General features: G+C 42.8%; 1 protein-coding gene across 3 annotated transcripts in view; it reads left to right on the top strand.

Annotated features, from left to right (window-relative positions):
* Positions 1–16808, top strand: part of farp2 (FERM, RhoGEF and pleckstrin domain protein 2) — a 125766-nt gene that overhangs the window by 43527 nt on the left and 65431 nt on the right. The window lies entirely within an intron of this gene.

The raw sequence follows: 16808 nt of genomic DNA, 5'->3' as shown, positions 1-16808 counted from the left end.
CCGACCAATCGACACAGCTCACCTCTTTGAAGTGAAGGCGCAAGCCAATCGGCTGCATGGACGCTATAGCAAATCGGAGACGAGTTCGCTAGTGAACAACCAGTCAGGGAGAAGCTCACTGACAAACCTCGGGTTAAACGGCCTATCTGACACAGCATTGTTCAGGTCGGCCAACTCTGGCAATCAATCTGAAGCCAGTTCCATGGTGAATTTTCCCACGTATTCCGTGCGCTCTGAGTCCAGCTCTGCATTTCAGTTTGGTGACATGATTGATCAGCTCGAGCAGCTGAGTTACCCCCCGACAACCACAGAAGATTCAACCAGTAGTGGGTCTGGGTCATGGGATTCGGACAGTGGCGTCCCCCTCGATGGCAATTTCTTTTACAGTAACCCATTTGCACAAGTCACAGCCAATAATTTCACATTCAGTTTCAAGAGTGAGGTTAATGGCTGTGCACATGGTGAGCGAGAGGAAAGGAGCAGTCTGAATTAAACAGTGCCTTTACACTGGTGCATTGCAGGGCTGGAAACTATTTTCGTGCATTGGTGATTCAGAACCAGACATTAATTTCACTTTCGTGACCACTTTACCGTTGCTTTGATTCCTTGGTTTGATGACTATGTGAAATCAAGAAAATATCATGCATTACATATACTGACACTAGAAATGCCCCATCAAAAAGGGGTTATTTAAATATAAACATTCCCAGAGTGCGTTACCTTTGATTCTGGTGCGTTTTGAGCTGTTGGCCTCCCCTTTGACCATTATCTATCTGGAAGTATTCTGTTGATGTAAGGTTTTGACAACCAGCTCAGTGGTTTGTCCAGTGCTGTTGAGGCCTGACACTATGGACTGATTCATACTCAATCTAGTCCTGTATATATAAATATATTTTTTTAAAGTTGCCAACTGACATTGGTACTACTTGCACAGCTTTCTTTGTTAAAGCACAAGACACTTGCAGCCACAAAAAATGTTGTACAGTTAAATTGTCTCCCTCTGGAAGGGCTGCGATGGTGGAGCTCATGGGACACAAAGAACTTTACAGACAGCATTGCTGGACTGTTGGATAGAATTCTGTGGAATCAAAGTACCCAAGCAAAAATTATAATATCAAAAACACTTTGAAGAGTATTACCGTTTCTCTGTCTTCATTGTGTAATAGCACAGGGATTTATGGTCATGATGCCTAACTGGTCCAATCTGTGTCACTCTTGGGCATTCATGGGTTGACTTCAGTATCAGGTACAAGTAAGGTGGGAACACTAACCTTTAGAAAACCTTTCAAGGGAATCTGAAGCAGTTAAGAAAGTACAGTTAAACATTTTACAATATGTGGAGGTGCACTTTGTGCTCTCGGCTCTTCCCATGACCATCTCTGCTGTCAAGGCTACCTGTCTAACTAACATCAGGTCATGGATAAGTCAAAACTTCCTTCAACTGACCACCAGGAAGAGGGAAGCAATCGTTTATGCCCCACACCCATTCAACCAAAATGAACTCTGCTCTTTTGCTACTAGCTTAGTTCCCCTTCTTGACCACTTGCCCAGCTGAAACCTTGACGTCCTGTTCAGCCCAGAGCTGCGCTGGAAACCCCACATTCCATCCATCACCAAGGCCTGTTATTTTCATCTCCACAATATGGCACATCTCCACCTCACCTCTGCTGCTGGAAGCCTTATTCATGCTTTATTTCACCTCTAGACTCTTAGTTTTCCAATGTGTCTCCTGCACCCATGTCTGCATCACATCATCTATCCCCCATAAGCTCCAACTTTGTTCAAAATTCATTTACCCATATCATGTCCTGCAGTGTTGGTCCTGCCAGCCATTCACCCCTGCTCCCCAACAAATGTAATTAAAAATACTCTTCCACAGCCTCTGCCACCCCATCTCTGAACTCCGTCCAACTTAACGTCCCTTCCAAAGTGCTCTGACTCTGGTCTTTTATGTATCCGTCCCTCTTCCTTCATCCCACCATTGTGGTGAATCTTTCAGCTGCCTCGGCCCTACTCTCTGCAATTCCGTCCCCATGCCTCAACTTCCCTTCATATTTAAAAACCATCTCAAAACTTATCTTTTTGATTAAGCTTTCAGGCAGCTCTCCTTAAGTCTCCCATGAAGGTGCAGTGTGCAGTCCTTTCTCTCGCTCTCATCTATATTTTCCCCATTTCCTGTGAAGCACATCAGGATGTTTTTTTTACATTAAATATATAAATACAAGTTTTTGTTTCTTCTTCTGTCGTAATCGATGACCAAAGCAATATTCCTAAGAAGGGTGACATCCTGCCAAAAGCTGCTGTACTCGACTCTGCAATGGGGTACTAAAGCTTGAGATGCCCCACATTTGTAGGCAGCTCTGTCAATAATTCTAACCACCAAATAATTCTGGTTGTAAGCATAGCTATTTTGAAGAATTTTTAGGGAGGCAGTGGTGGTAAAAGATAAGGAACTGCATGGATTGTTTCCAGTGATGGCTCCATCTCCTGCTCCATAAATGTCAGGGGCAAAAGGTGAAGAGCGGCAATTCGTACCATGACTTAAACCTCTTTCTCACTAGAAATCCCAACCAGCGAGTTTCTGGAGGACCACTCTCTGCAATACTGCACCATGAAGTTTGCAGTACAGAAGGAGGCTATTCAGCCCATTGTGGTTCTGTGCCTGAGGTTCCCCCACATAATGGGCTCCTGATTTCAATCATGGCACTTCGGTAGTTGCCAAGTGGCGGGCAGGCAAAGAGGGACATGGAAAGCTATAGAGACGATAGGATTTTTAAGAAGGAAGTTCCATTTGATCTGTGAAACCTACCACTAACCTGCCAGCTTTCTCTGGGGAGCAAGAAAAAGAGAGGGAACAGTACTGAAATCCAGCTCCAATAACATCGTATAGTTATGCAGGCCCCAAGGTACATGGAGCAGATGCAGGAGGGATTTGATGCAGGAGGGATTTGCAGCAAGAAGTCCCTAGCCCATATGAGTTCCACTGACTTAAGCCACATGTTTCCTGATCTCAATTCTTCTTGTACCCGAAGAACAGTCAGTCTCTCCAGTGTTCTAACTCTTGGTTTAATTTCCAATATTATTGAATGGCAGAATGTCTTTTGTTTCTGTTACCATACTGGCTGGATTATTGCAAACTATTGGCATTCTTTGGGTAAAGTAGTTCTGGCCAATATCTTTAAAATTTACTTTTCACTCATTTAAATTGGCATTCCTGATTTTCTTTGAAATTGTTTTGAGGTTACCATTGAATATTGCACACACTTCCCTGAGGTCTGTCAGCCATCTCTCTAAACTGTAAAGTTTAGGCTTCTGTAATTTATTTGCTCAGCTCATTCCCTTTAGACTTGGGATTAATCCTGTTGCTTTTCTCTCTGCCCTCTTCACTGCTTGCATGTACTTTTAATAGCTTGGTGCCAAACACAGTACTGCAGACGTTGCCTTGTTAGGTTTTACTTCTGAAGATTTCTTGGGGGAAAAAAACTCCATTGTGAGGCACTTTAAGCTTAAATTTACAAGAATCCTGTGATTCCACAGTATATAATGCAACTTTAAAGAATATATTGATTGCCTTTATATGGTAGTCAACGATTTGTCAATGACCAAAGCCAAATAGCAAATAACACTAAACTTGAGAAAATGCTTGTGTTGTGTTACCTTCTCACTAATGACCACTACCAGTACAACACAACTAGTAACCTTAACTGGGAATCCATGCCAGTGCTCCAAATGCTAATGGACAGGAGGAGACAAACCACTGGTGGTTGCTCAGTAGCTCGTGCCAAAATCCAACTCTGGTTGGGAGTTGGAGTTGGAGTTGATGTGCAGAATGCTGACCAATGTGTTTAATGGGTGGATGTGATCTGTTGGTTGGTCTGTTGATATTTATGTGGAGGACAGGGTTTAGCATTTTGAGAGAACAGTGAAGGCTGATGCTTCAATCTGCAGGAATACATTGGTTCGAGCGACGGACCAGTGACAAACTTGGGAATTGGTGCTTTTACGAACAATTCTGCTCATTCAGATATATATCTACCAGCTCAAAACATCCCTAAGGTATATCCTATAAGTGTGCCATAAACTAATATCTAGTCAAGGAAATTGACCATAAGGGAGAGAGTTTCTCAGTTATGGAGTTGAGGAGCTGAGTGGGCTGCTCCTGTTCCTATGTTTTCCATTGGTTTGTTTTTTCGTCTTCCAGCTAAGTGTGTTTATTTTAATTGTATCTGGGTGAGAGAGATTCCACTTTATTCAATCCAGATCAAGCAAGTTTATGGATAATGGAGATATAAGCCTGAGTAAATTGGAAGAGTCTGTTGAAAATTAACACACACATGTCCAGCTTTTTAGTAATGCTGTGTACCTGTCATGCTTGTATCATAGGAGTTCTTTAATGGGTGGATCTTCTATAAAGGAGGTTGGTGAGTATTGTGATTGCAGTGAGTGCTGACTGGAATGCTGCCTGGTGATGGTCAGTGAGTGAGTGATTGATTGCAACACCACCCTCTCTCTCCCATCTCTGCCCCTGCTCCCCATCTCTGATGCCCAAGCCTCCCCTCCTTCCCAAAGTGCCACATCCTGTGCCTTTTCTTTGCCCAAATTCAGAACTCTGAAAGCTCCTCAAGAACGTGCCTATTGGCTGTGGTTTGCAATGTAGTTGTGTTTGACTTTTAATCGATCAACCAACACGTTCCTTGCTGTGTGTGTTCCTCAAAGTGCCTTGTACCTAGATAGTTGGTAGGACCCGTACAGTGCGTGTGCAGGGTGAGATAGCGAGTTGTGTATTCAATGCTCCTTATTTGTTGTGTGTCTGTATTTGTGATTTTTAACTGCATTTCTATATGCAAATGCTAACCCAGGGCCCTAAAAGCCAAATACTAATTGGGTATATTGAAATAATGTATGTAATGTTTTCATTTTTTTTTTTTAAGTGCCCTAAATCTAGATGGTATCTCATTCTCATTATTGTCATTGGGGTGGGTAAAGGAGAAGGTATTATTGATCTTGTTTTTATCTTATTGCTTTAATTATGACTAATTCTTAATATTTGATGCAGGGCTTGAATGCAACTTTACTCCTCTAGCTTGCAGTTGCTGGTATTTTGCTGTCATTCACCAGCTCGAATTCCAGTGACTTTGGATATCATTCCATTGACTAAAACACTGACAAAATTCTTAAGTGAAAGATATAGATTGTAAGGAGCTTTGGGAATAGGTGTTACAGTATCTGAAGATCACTGTGCAGAACCGATGGCTGAGTGGCAGTATTGAGCTTGGAGTTCAGGAGGCTGACCTTGCAGTGGCTGCTGGCAGAATTGAAAGAGACTTATGCTCAGCTGGTGTAGTAATGTTAAATTCAAGCCCTGCATTCAACGGCTGCCCATGTTCACTCCACACTTGGCGTCTGCTCTGTATAAAGGCCGCCGATTGATAAAGTTACTGTATGAACTGTTGATAATTGGGAGCCATGGGCTGGAGGTACGAAGCGAATCTGATCTTAAATAATAAAAAAAAGTTTTTTCTGACATTTGCTTTTTTTTAATTAAAAAAAACATCCTGTACATTTTAATTTGTTTGTTATGACGAACTTGGAATTGTACAGTGTGCTGAAGTTCTGTACCTTGCAGAAAGAGCAGGCTAGTTGTGATACTGCCTTGCCGATTGGGGGTGGGGGGCGAGGATAGATCAGGGAGAGTGGGGCTAACTCAGTGCCTTGTGCTGACTCCATACCTGGAGAGAGGGAGAAATCAAAGAGAGGGAAGAGCAGGAGCCTGAGGGAGGAGGGATGAGGAATGGTGGGATTGACTCCATGGCTGTTTTGTACAAGGAAGGAGGTGATAATCAGCACAATTCTTGTTCTCCTGGAATATTCCCTGTTTAATGGACACAAGGGGCTTTGACACAGGCAGCAGAGGATTGTCCCCTTGGGCACATGAATGGAATCCCTTGTCTTTGGCCATGTTACAGTGTGATCTTTTCGTCAATGTGGTCACCCAGCATCTAGCTATGGAGTAGTTATCAAACACTGCTCTGTTTGTCTTTCGTGCCACCCTTGGTATTGGGCATGGGGCTCATGTCACTGGTATTTAGGTGGTATTGTGTTTGGCACCAGGTGTTAGAGGCAATGTGGCTGGGACCTTTGGCAAATGATCAGATGCTTTCAGTCTAGAAATTGATCCAGGGAAGTGCCATTATGTATAAGTGCAGGAGTATTTGGAGCTGAGGAGAGCAGCTGAAGATGTAGAAGGATGTGGTCAGTAATGGTAACTCTAGGTAATCGATTGATACCATCATTAATGGAAAGCAGAACACCACCTTCATCTGAGAAAAATGACTGCCAGCTGCCAATGACTTTTTTTGTCCTGTGCCAAAACATGGCTCCCATTGGCCATGAAGAACAATGCTACAGGGTGACTCAGACGTGCTGTTGTGAATCTGACACCTAGTGCGCCTAACTTACGATTTTCTTGTATTACAGTTGAGAATATTGGTCACTGGTATAAAAAGAATTGCAGCAGGTTTGCAAAACGATGTTTGAAAGGGTTCAGAATCTATTGAACAATAACTGGCTATGTGAGTGCATCACAGATTGATGCAATGAGGCTTGTTGGTAATTGTGTAATTTTATATAAAAGAACAATAAACAAGACATAAATAACAGCTTGCGGCTTTACTGATTTGTTTTTTATGTATGTAATCTTCTACTTTGCCATTTGTACTTTTTCCTTTTTCTAAGCTCAGGTTTGTACCCTTCGTTCCGACTGAACTTTGTTGGGAACGATAGCAAAAAAATAAGAGGGGATAATGCAAAGAAGATAATTGCCAAAATCCACAACAGGAAGGGATAGCGGGCCAAAGGAATATTTTGAAGTTTGTGTAGGGTTGTTACAATTTCCCATCTATCTGTCATTGCAGCAAGGCGATGAATGTTCAACAGATATAGCCTATGAGTTAAATCAGTGGGTTACAAATAGCATAGTTTAAGCAACCTTTATATCCCAGCTCGCATTCCATTTATGCCATAATTTTTTGTGCGCGCGCGCCTGAATGACCATTTACAGAAGGTCCCAGGCCACTCGTTTTGGAGCAGCTTTTAGTCGCTCCCTGAAATCACTGTCCTGGTAAATGATATGGTTCCACAAGTACAGCTGAACCTGATTCCCTCGTCTCCTGCATTCATCTCGGCTGTGGAGTCTATAGTAGGATTACATTTCTCAGTCTTCTTGTACAGCGGTTAATAGTTTTTAATGTTTAAAATGATTAGTATGAATGAATTGGGTGTTAGTGTAAATAACCTGTAATCCTGTGCCAAGCTTCACCTGGTATTGAGGTAGGGGCTACTCATTAAATGCAGCTTAGAAGTAATGCCCTTCTGCCCTCTGTTTCTTTCCAGTTTGAAGTGTTTAGCAGAAAACCAGTCTTACTGAGGACAGTGGTATTTTAAGATTGAACAATAGTACAAATCCAAGCTTGTAATAATTAAGAGTCTTAGTCGTGCTTGCAAGTTTTGGCTCCTTGAGTTGTGTCATTTGTTTCTAGATAGATGACTTTGCCCTTGAGCCACTCTTTGCTTTTGTTTTAAAGCTATATGCGTAAATGAACTCTAAATAACAGCCTGGATACAACATGCTGGAAAACTCCTGAGGAAAGTACTGAGGGCGTTGCCGCTGCCTTGTTGGAGGTGACGCCCTTCCGATAACTTGTTAACCAAAACCCTGTCTGCCTAATCCAGTGATTCAGGTGAACATTAAAGATCCCATGGCACCATTTGAAGAAGGGAGTTCCTCTGGTTCACGAGCCAACATTCTTCCCTCAACCAACACCAGCAAAAACAGATTAACTGGTCATTCATCTTTGTGCTGTTTGTGAGATCTTGCTGTGTGCAGAATGACTGCCATGTTTGCCTCTGTACCAGCTACTGCACTTCAGCATATCTCATTGAGCGTGAAGCATTTGGAGATGCTTGTGGGACATAAAAGCCACTATATAAATGGAAATCTTTCTACAATATTATATAATAGGAATTGAGCAGAATCAATGATTCATAATGGACTGTACTTGGAACTGTAAGTAACAGTCAGTCACTTGATCTAGTAAAGGTTGAACCTCTCTTATCCGGGACACTCATCCGCTCGTCCGGCACCATTCCTGGGTGTCGCATGCGCAGATACATTTTTCTTGTACTCTACTCTCAGTCCGATTCTGAAGGCACTGATTGCCTCGGTGGCCTTGAGGGTGGGTATTCAAGTGGGGCGGGCGGGGGGAGGGGTGGTGATGTGGGGAGGAGGGAGTGAAAGAGAGAGGTTCAACCTGTACTAATATTTTTAATTAAATTATAAATAAAAGCTTGATAAAAGATTTTCTTTTAAATAAATATGTTTAAATGCCCCTGGCTAGTTTTTTTGCTTTGCCAAGCTTGGCTGCTATCTTTCTCCTCGATGCCGGGAACACCTGCAACCACAGAGCTGCCATAGCTCCGCTTGCGTGGGCGGGCTTGCTCTTAATGCAATCCGTGTGCTGAGCTGGGATCGCGTTGAGTCCGATCGACCTGCCTCCCGTGCCCTGGCCAGGGTCAGGCCGGCTGCCATGTCCTGGGCTGGCCGCTCCTCTGCTCCCCGCTGCCGTCGGCGCTCCCTCTGGGGTCGGGCTAGCGGCCATGACCTGGGCTGGCTGCTCCTCTCCATCCCGCTGCCCTCGGCGCTCTGCCAAACAAAAAGAAAATATCTTCATTACTTTCAGTGGAGATTGTTGGTGGGGGGGGTGTTATCTGTTATCTGGCTGGTGCTGGGGGCTGGCAGTTGTAAAAGACGGTAGAACACGTGACCTCCCCTTGTCTGGCACCCTCGGGACCTGACCCGTGCTGGATAAAGAAGGTTCAACCTGTATCTCCAAATAGTCTAAAGCATTTGTAGATGTGAACAAATTAATTTCTTCCCATCTTGCTGCACTTCCAAGCAGGTTGTTGAAAGGGAAGCTTAGCACACATCACAATCTTGGTGTCTCTTTCAAACCTGTTTCAGCCTTCAGTATGACTTTGTTAGTGGCTGGTTTTATTGTGGACTTTGTGGAATTGCCATCATTTGAGGAGGACGGTAACATTTGGAAATTATGTTGGTGTGAAGTGTAGCTATGTATGGTAACAGCTGGCTGTACAGGAACATTGAAGCCTCACCCGAAAGCGAGAGTGAGAGTGAGCTGGGGTGGGGTGGAGAGAGGAAGGTAGTTGTTGAATTTGTTGGCTGAGGCAGGGTACTATGAATAATTACCAAGTTTTCTGCAAGTCTGCTGCAAAGATTGTGCTGTAAGAATATTTATGCCGTGTTATACATGCTTCTCTATCGGATGTGCCTCGAGCAGTCAGTTCACCTGCGCACGTGTGTGGAGATTGGTTAGCAGGTTAATCTTTGTCTAGGAGCTTGTGTTGCCCCTTCATCCTCCGGCCGTTCCACTCTAAGGATAGCTGTTGTTCAGCATCTTCAGTCCCAGCATTGTCTTCAGTTGTTTTTTGGCTGCAGGTTTGAATTCCAGCGTTTCCTATCACTGCGACCTGCAAACACATGGATGAAGATACTAACTTAAGCTTAAGAGAAAGTAGATTTGGCTGCGAGGCGAGGGAATGCTTATTCATCTGTATAAGTTATATATACACACACACTCACACACCTTTGTCACTCAGCTGACATTCCCAATGTCAGAAGATCTCAGAGGCACAAAGTACCTGTTTTGTTTTTTCCCTTCATTTGTGCGGAGATGCTAAGTGAAGAAAATTTTGTGCCAGCATTTCAGTTTTTCTTCCTTGATCACAATCTCCCGTTTATCCTTATTTGGCAGCTAGAGTGTTAAATTGCCTAGTTTGAAAGTTTTTGTTTGGAAAAATATCCTAAAACGTAAGGATTCTGCAAGAGCAAGGCAGGTAGCTACCTCTTGATTTAGTTTGTTTAAAATTCACTACTTTTCCCAGTAACCTACCTCATTTCCCTACAATACAACAGTGACTACAAAAGTACTTAATTGGCAGTGAAGCACTTTGAGACGTTGGGTGGTCGTGAAAGGCGCTAAATAAATGCAAGTCTTTTTGTAAAAAGTACTTCATTGGCGGTGACGTGCTTTGGAATGTGGAAGGTGCTGTATCAATGCAAGTTATTTCTTTCTCACACACCTGCTGCTGTTCAAATGCATCCTAAGGCACTATGTGAGGAAGCAGCAAAGGAATTCTCCTGGTGTGCTGGCCAACATTTGGCCTCAACCAAAAACACAAGCAGAAGATCTTGTCTTTTATTTTAGTGCTGTTTGTGGGATCTCGCTGTGTGTAAATGATCTGCCACATTTCCCTACATTACAACAGAGACTACACTTCAAAAGTACTGATCCAGGCAATCGTGAATTGTCAACCGTGGCTGAGACGTCGGATTCAAGGTCCACTTCAGAGACCTGAGCACATAACCAAGGCTGACACTTTAGTGCAGAACTGTGAGTGCTGCACTGTCTAAGAGTTGTCATTTTATGGATGAGATGTTTAAACCAAGACCCTCTCGGGTGGATGTAAAAGATCCTACGCCACTCGTTGAGGGAGCAGCAAGGGAATTCTCCTGGTGTCCTGTCCCTTCACCAAAAACACAAGCAGAATATCTTGTCATTTATTTCAGTGCTGTTTGTGAGAGCTTGCTGTGTGTAAATGATCTGCATTTCCCTACATTACAATAGAGACTAGAAAAGTACTTCATTGGCTGTGAAAGGCGCTATATAAATGCAAGTTATTTCTTTTGCAAAAATATGCTCCTGTTCAGAACAAATAGACAGCTGTTGACTGCTTTCATTACACTGGGCAGTCTTCGGCTTGGCAAATTTATCTAAAGCAAAGAGCAGAGATTTTCTTTTTATTTTGAAGCTTTGGACTACCCTTTAATTTCATTTTTGATGAGACGTTAAAACCGAGGCACCGTCTGCCCCCTCTGGTGGACGGAAAAGATCCCACGGCACTATTTCGAAGAAGAACAAGGGAGTTATCCCCGGTGTCCTGCGGCTAATATTTATCCCTCAATTGACATAACAAAAACAGGTTATCTGGTCATCATCACATTGCTGTTTGTGGGAGCTTTCTGTGCACAAATTGGCTGCTGCGTTTCCCACATTACAACAGTGACTACATTTCAAAAAGTGCTTCATTGGCTGTAAAGCGCTTTGAGACGTCCGGTGGTCGTGAAAGGTGCTATGTAAGTCCAAGTCTCTTGCTGTGGTGTCCTTGAGAATGGCAGAAGGTCCTGGGTATTGGTCTATTAGCAGTTAGACAACAGCTCAAACAGTACTGTATCACATTGTATAGCTTGGGTCTGAGGGCTTGACTTTTTTTTTGGGGGGGGGGGGGTGTCGTTTCAATAAAGGACATTTTTGAACGATTTTTATATGGGTTTGTTCTTTGCCTTTATAAAAGATTCCATCAGGGGCAGGAGTCAAATATACATTACAGCAAAACTAATGACTTAGTTCAACCCTTTGCTGTGTCTTTCTGTTTTTGTCTTTGTCAATGTGAAAATGGCAACATATTGAGGGAGGAGGGAGCAAATGTGCAAAAGTTTAAAAGTTGCTTCTCTGTGGGCCAGGAGGGGGGGGAGTACTATAAAGTTTATAAACTTGTGGCCCCTCGTTTTTGTTTGTGGAAGGGTTAGAGGGAAGAAGTGCAGTGAAATGCTTTCAGTTGCCTATAGCACTTGTTTAGATATTTCGTCCATGTCTCCATCATTAACCTGGCTCTTATCCTTTCCCCAGAGTGCAAGAGTGCCCCCCCTCCCCCCAATATAGAGAATCTTTTACTAATTTGGCTTTTCTTTACGACACAAGCTTGGATTTTCAGTTATTAACCGATGAGAAAATTGTGCACAAAAGCAAAATACTGCGGATGCTGGAATCTGAAATAAAAACAGCAAATGCTGGAAATCTCAGCGAGTTAGGCAGCCTCCGTGGATAGTTCTGATGCAGGATCATCGACCCGAAATGCTAACTCTGCTCTCCACAGATGCTGCCTGAACCGCTGAGATTTCCAGCATTTTCTGTTGTTATAAATTTGTGCACAGTAGTTTCACAATGAATCAGCCCCAATGATCGGTTTAAATATAGTTCCATGTGTTTATCTGAATATAATTGCTTTCTAAGCGGTATTAAAGTGCCCAATTAAAGGATCAGAAAGAGAACATCTCTTTAATCTGGCATATACCCCATCATTTATTTAAATTAATATGTTTATAGCCTATTCTGGAGTTTACCCCACAGGTACTTACAGAAATCGGCTTAGTTTTTTTTTTATCCCGTCCCAATTTTCTTCCCCTCATAAGCACTTGCTCCATCGTTCCATAAGAGTGAACAGCTCTCTGGGATCTCATTCAAATGATCATTCTTCCTGTGTGAACATAAACAGTGAGTTTCTACAGGCTATTTGACTATGGACACGCTATTTGTGGAGGTGTCTAGCTGAGGTTGATCCTTGATGCTATTTGTGGAGGTGTCTAGCCGAGGTTGAACCTCGAGGCTATTTGACTGTGGAGGCATCTATCTGAGGTTGATCCTCCAATGCAGTTTTCTCACAGGAACCCCAACATTTCCACCTGTGGGCATTTGCCACTGTTGTGCCCAGAACCTCAACTAACTTAGCACAGACCAGAGAGAGCCCAGATCAGCACTGCACTTTGTTTACCAACAGCCTTGGGGAACAAACATAATGAATTGCCTCCTGTACTATTGACAAATGTTGTCCTTAGTGGTGTACTTTGTCTTGAACGGGAAAGCTTCTGTTCAGAAGAATCTTAGATTAACTTTACAGAAGATGCAGTGAACTGTGGATGTTTCATACATTGGCAATTTCTGGGTTACAGAAATGACAAATAGTAACAAATGTGGTTCATTCAACTTTTTAGGGTATATCTACACTGTTTTTCAGTAAATCTGAGTTCAGCAGAGTGCAGTGGACTGAGACTCACGCTCTCGTGTTGGCTCCAGCTTTGCTCTACTGTCAGGTTAGCCACTGGCTCCAGATTTAGGCTACAGTTACACCAACTGTAGCATCGGTATGACATGAAATCGATGGGGCAGAACATTAAAGCTACAGCTTGGAACTTCTGGTTTCTGAGACAATCTTTATAGCACAGCTGTCTTGGAATTTAAAGACTGGAAGCAGAAGTGAGAGTTTGAGGCAAGTATAAATAGTTGCTGTAGAGTTTCAAAACTCGATTCTAATAACATTTTTGTTGAAAGGATACTTTTCTGAACCTTTGATCTATTTCAAAACCGAACTAAAGCAACAGGTGTCCTTCCTTTATCTTTTTGAGTGTGCTGAGGTTGCTGCAGTGAGTTGGGTAATTCAAGGTAAGCGATTAATGTCCGCATATCCCCCCGAGCGCGCTCATATTTGGCTCCCTCAGCTGACTTCATGTAACGAAAGCTGATACTGACAGTGGGAGAATTCACCAATTCATTAAAAATATGAATAATTGCAAACTTTTTGTGCTTGATGGATAAATAGATTTGGATTGGGAATTATGCAGTAACTGCTGGAAGTGGGAGTTGTACTGTTGGAGATGTAGAGAGTGGGAATTGAAATGATTGCTGATCAGGTATGAAGTTGCCTGATGTTGACACTGCTAGTTTTTTTCTGATAGAAAATTGCGCAACAAATTGGAAGAAAACAAAGTTTAAAAAAAAAATTAAAAACTGGGAGACCAAGATGATCAACATGTACCATGACCAATCTTTCCCATTATGTAAACTGTCAAATTATCAGGTCTCAATACGCATTAATTTTTTAAAATATTTGTGTAAAACCAATACACCCATTAGTCGGCATAAGCAAAATACTGCTGATGCTAGAAATCTGAAACAAACCAGAAAGTGCTGGAAGCATGTGGCAGGCCAGTCCGCACCTGCGGTGAGCACAGATTTAGTTTCCCTGTTGGCTGCACACTCTCCAGGACACTCATTAGCAAGTGTCACTGCAGCTGCCTTTGCATATCACGCTCTTTCAATGACACAGCAGCTGAGTGCCAGAGAGGTTGACATTGGCCCACCTCCTGCAGAGGAACTGCATGCTTCCTCCTGACTCAGCATGTTGTGTGCAGGGTTAATGTACTCTTCAAAAATGGCAAGGACTGAGTGCATAATATTCACGGTTGCAAGGTGTTCAGAAAAAATAGGGAAGGAGAACAGGGAGGTGGGACGGCAGTACCGATTAGGGAAGACATTGTAGTGTTGGAAAGAGAAAGATATCCTTGAGGGGGCAAGGACAATATCCAATTGGTTAGAGTTGAGAAGCAAAAAGGGCATGATCATGCAATTGGGGGTATTCGACAGGCCTCCAAATAGTGAGAGGGAGTTAAAGGAGCAAATCTGGAGAGAAATCAAACATGTGCAAATGGTGATATTGGGGGACTTTAATAACCCAAATATCGATTGGGATGATGTTAGAGTAAAGGGAGAGGGAAGAATTTCTGAATGGTGTTCAGGAGACTTAATTGACCAGTATGTTCTCGGCCCAACTAGGAAGGAGGCATTGCTGGATCTGGTGCTGGGGAATGAGGTGGGCCAAGTATCTGTGGGAGAACACTGGGGAAAGAGTGATCATCGTATCATAAGGTTTAGATTAGTAATGGAGAAGAGCAAGGAACAATCTAAAGTGGAACTTCTAAATTGGAAGAGGGCTAACTTCAATGGGATCTGCATTTGGGGATGGGGATCTAGCCAGGGTAAACTGGAATCAAAGATTGACGGAAAAAACTGTAAAAGAACAAAGGGTGATCTTTAAGGAGATGTTCTGGGTATGGGCTAGGTACATTCCAACAAGGGGGAAAGGCAAGGGAACCAAAGCCAGGGCTCCTTGGATGACCAGGGAGATAGAGAATATGATGAAACAAAATGATGAATGTCAGGTGAATTCTTCAAATGAGAACCATGCCAAACATAATAAGTTGAGGGGGGAAGTGAAGAGGAAAATAAGACTGGCAAAGAGAGCATATGAGAATAGAATGGCCATTAACATAAAAGGGAACCCAAAAATCTTTTACCAGCATATAAATAGTAAGTGGGTAGTAAGAGGTGGGGTGGGGCCTATTAAGGACAAAGAAGGTGATATATGATGAGAGGTGCAGGGCAAGAGTAGAATACTTAAGAGTACTTTGTATCAGTGTTTACTAAGGAAGAGGATGCTGACAAAATATCAATGGGGTGAAAAGTGATGGGTAGGATGTACTGGAAAGGCTGGCTATGCTTAGAGTCACCTGGTCCAGATGACTTGCATCCCAGGTTGCTAAAGGAAGTGGGAGTGGAGATAGCGGAAGGGCTTGCCATAATCTTCTAATCTTCCAATCTTCCCTGGATGCGGGGAAGGTGCCAGAGGATTGGAAAGTGGCAAATGTGACACCCTTGTTCAAGGAAGGGTGTAAGGACAATCCCAGGAACTACAGTCATCAGTGGTGGATAAGATTTTAGAAACAATAATTGGAAAAAATTAACAGGCACTTGGAGAGGTTTAAAGAAAGAAAGATTTGCATTTATATCGCGCCTTTCACATCCGCCAGACGTCTCAAAGCGCTTTATGGTCAATGAATTTCTGTTAATTAAGGAGAGCCAGCATGGATTTATAAAAGGCAAATCGTGTTTGACTCATCTAATTGAATTATTTGATGAAGTAGCAGAGAAGGTTGATGAAGAGAATGCAGTGGATATTATCTATATGGAATTTAAGAAAACGTTTGACAAAGTGCCACATAAAAGGCTGGTTAACAAAACTGATGCTTATGGAATAGGAGGGTCAGTGTCAGCTTGGATAAAGAAATTTGTTTAAGGACAGAAAACAGCGAGTCGTGGTAAATAGTTGTTTTTCAGACTGGAGGATGGTAGTCAGTGGCATTCCCCAAGGGTCAGTGCTGGGACCGCTGCTTTTTATGTGACTTGGATATTGGAAAACAGTAGAATTTCAAAATTTGCTGATATCATCAAACTTGGAGGTGAGGCAAACAGTAAGAATGATAATCAATTGCAACAGGACATAGGCTGGCAGAATGGGCAGACAAGTGGCAGATGGAATTTAATAGAGAAGTGTGAGGTGATGCATTTTGGCAGAAGGGATAGGGAGAGGCAATATAGACTTAATGGCACAGTTCTAAAGAGTGTGCAGGGACAAAGGGACCCTGGGGTTCATATGCATAAATACTTGAAGGTGGCAGGACGTGTTGAGAGAACAGTTAGCAAAGCATGTGGCATCTTGGGCTTCATAAATAGAGGTATTGAGCACAGAAGCAGGAAAGTTATGCTGAGCCTTTATAAAACTCTGGTTAGGCCACAACTGGAGTATTGCGTCCAGTTCATGAAAGGTTACTGCACAACATGAAAGGTTACTGCACAAGATGAAAGTTCACAAGGTTGAGGGTTATATATTAGCATGGATAGAGGATTGGCTAACTAATCGAAAACAGAGAGTCGGGATAAATGGGTCATTTTCCAGTTGGCAAACCGTAACTAGTGTGATCGGTGCTGGGGCCTCAACTATTTACAATCTATATTAATGATTTGGATGAAGGGAGTGAGTGTAATGTAGCCAAATTTGCTTATGATTCAAAGATGGGTGGGAAAGCAAGTTGTGAGCAGGACACACAAAATCTGCAAAGGGATATAGACAGGCTAAGTGAGTGGGCAAAAATTTGGCAGATGGAGTATAATGTGGGAAAGTGTGAGGTTATCCACTTGGCAGAAAATATAAAAAAGCAAACTATTATTTAAATGGAGAAAAATTACAAACTGCTGCAGTACAGAGGGACCTGGGGGTCC

Source organism: Pristiophorus japonicus, chromosome 6 (genome assembly GCF_044704955.1).
Source record: "Pristiophorus japonicus isolate sPriJap1 chromosome 6, sPriJap1.hap1, whole genome shotgun sequence".
Taxonomy (NCBI): domain Eukaryota; kingdom Metazoa; phylum Chordata; class Chondrichthyes; family Pristiophoridae; genus Pristiophorus; species Pristiophorus japonicus.
Note: the sequence above shows the minus strand (reverse complement) of the source record. Positions and strands in the feature narration are given on the sequence as shown.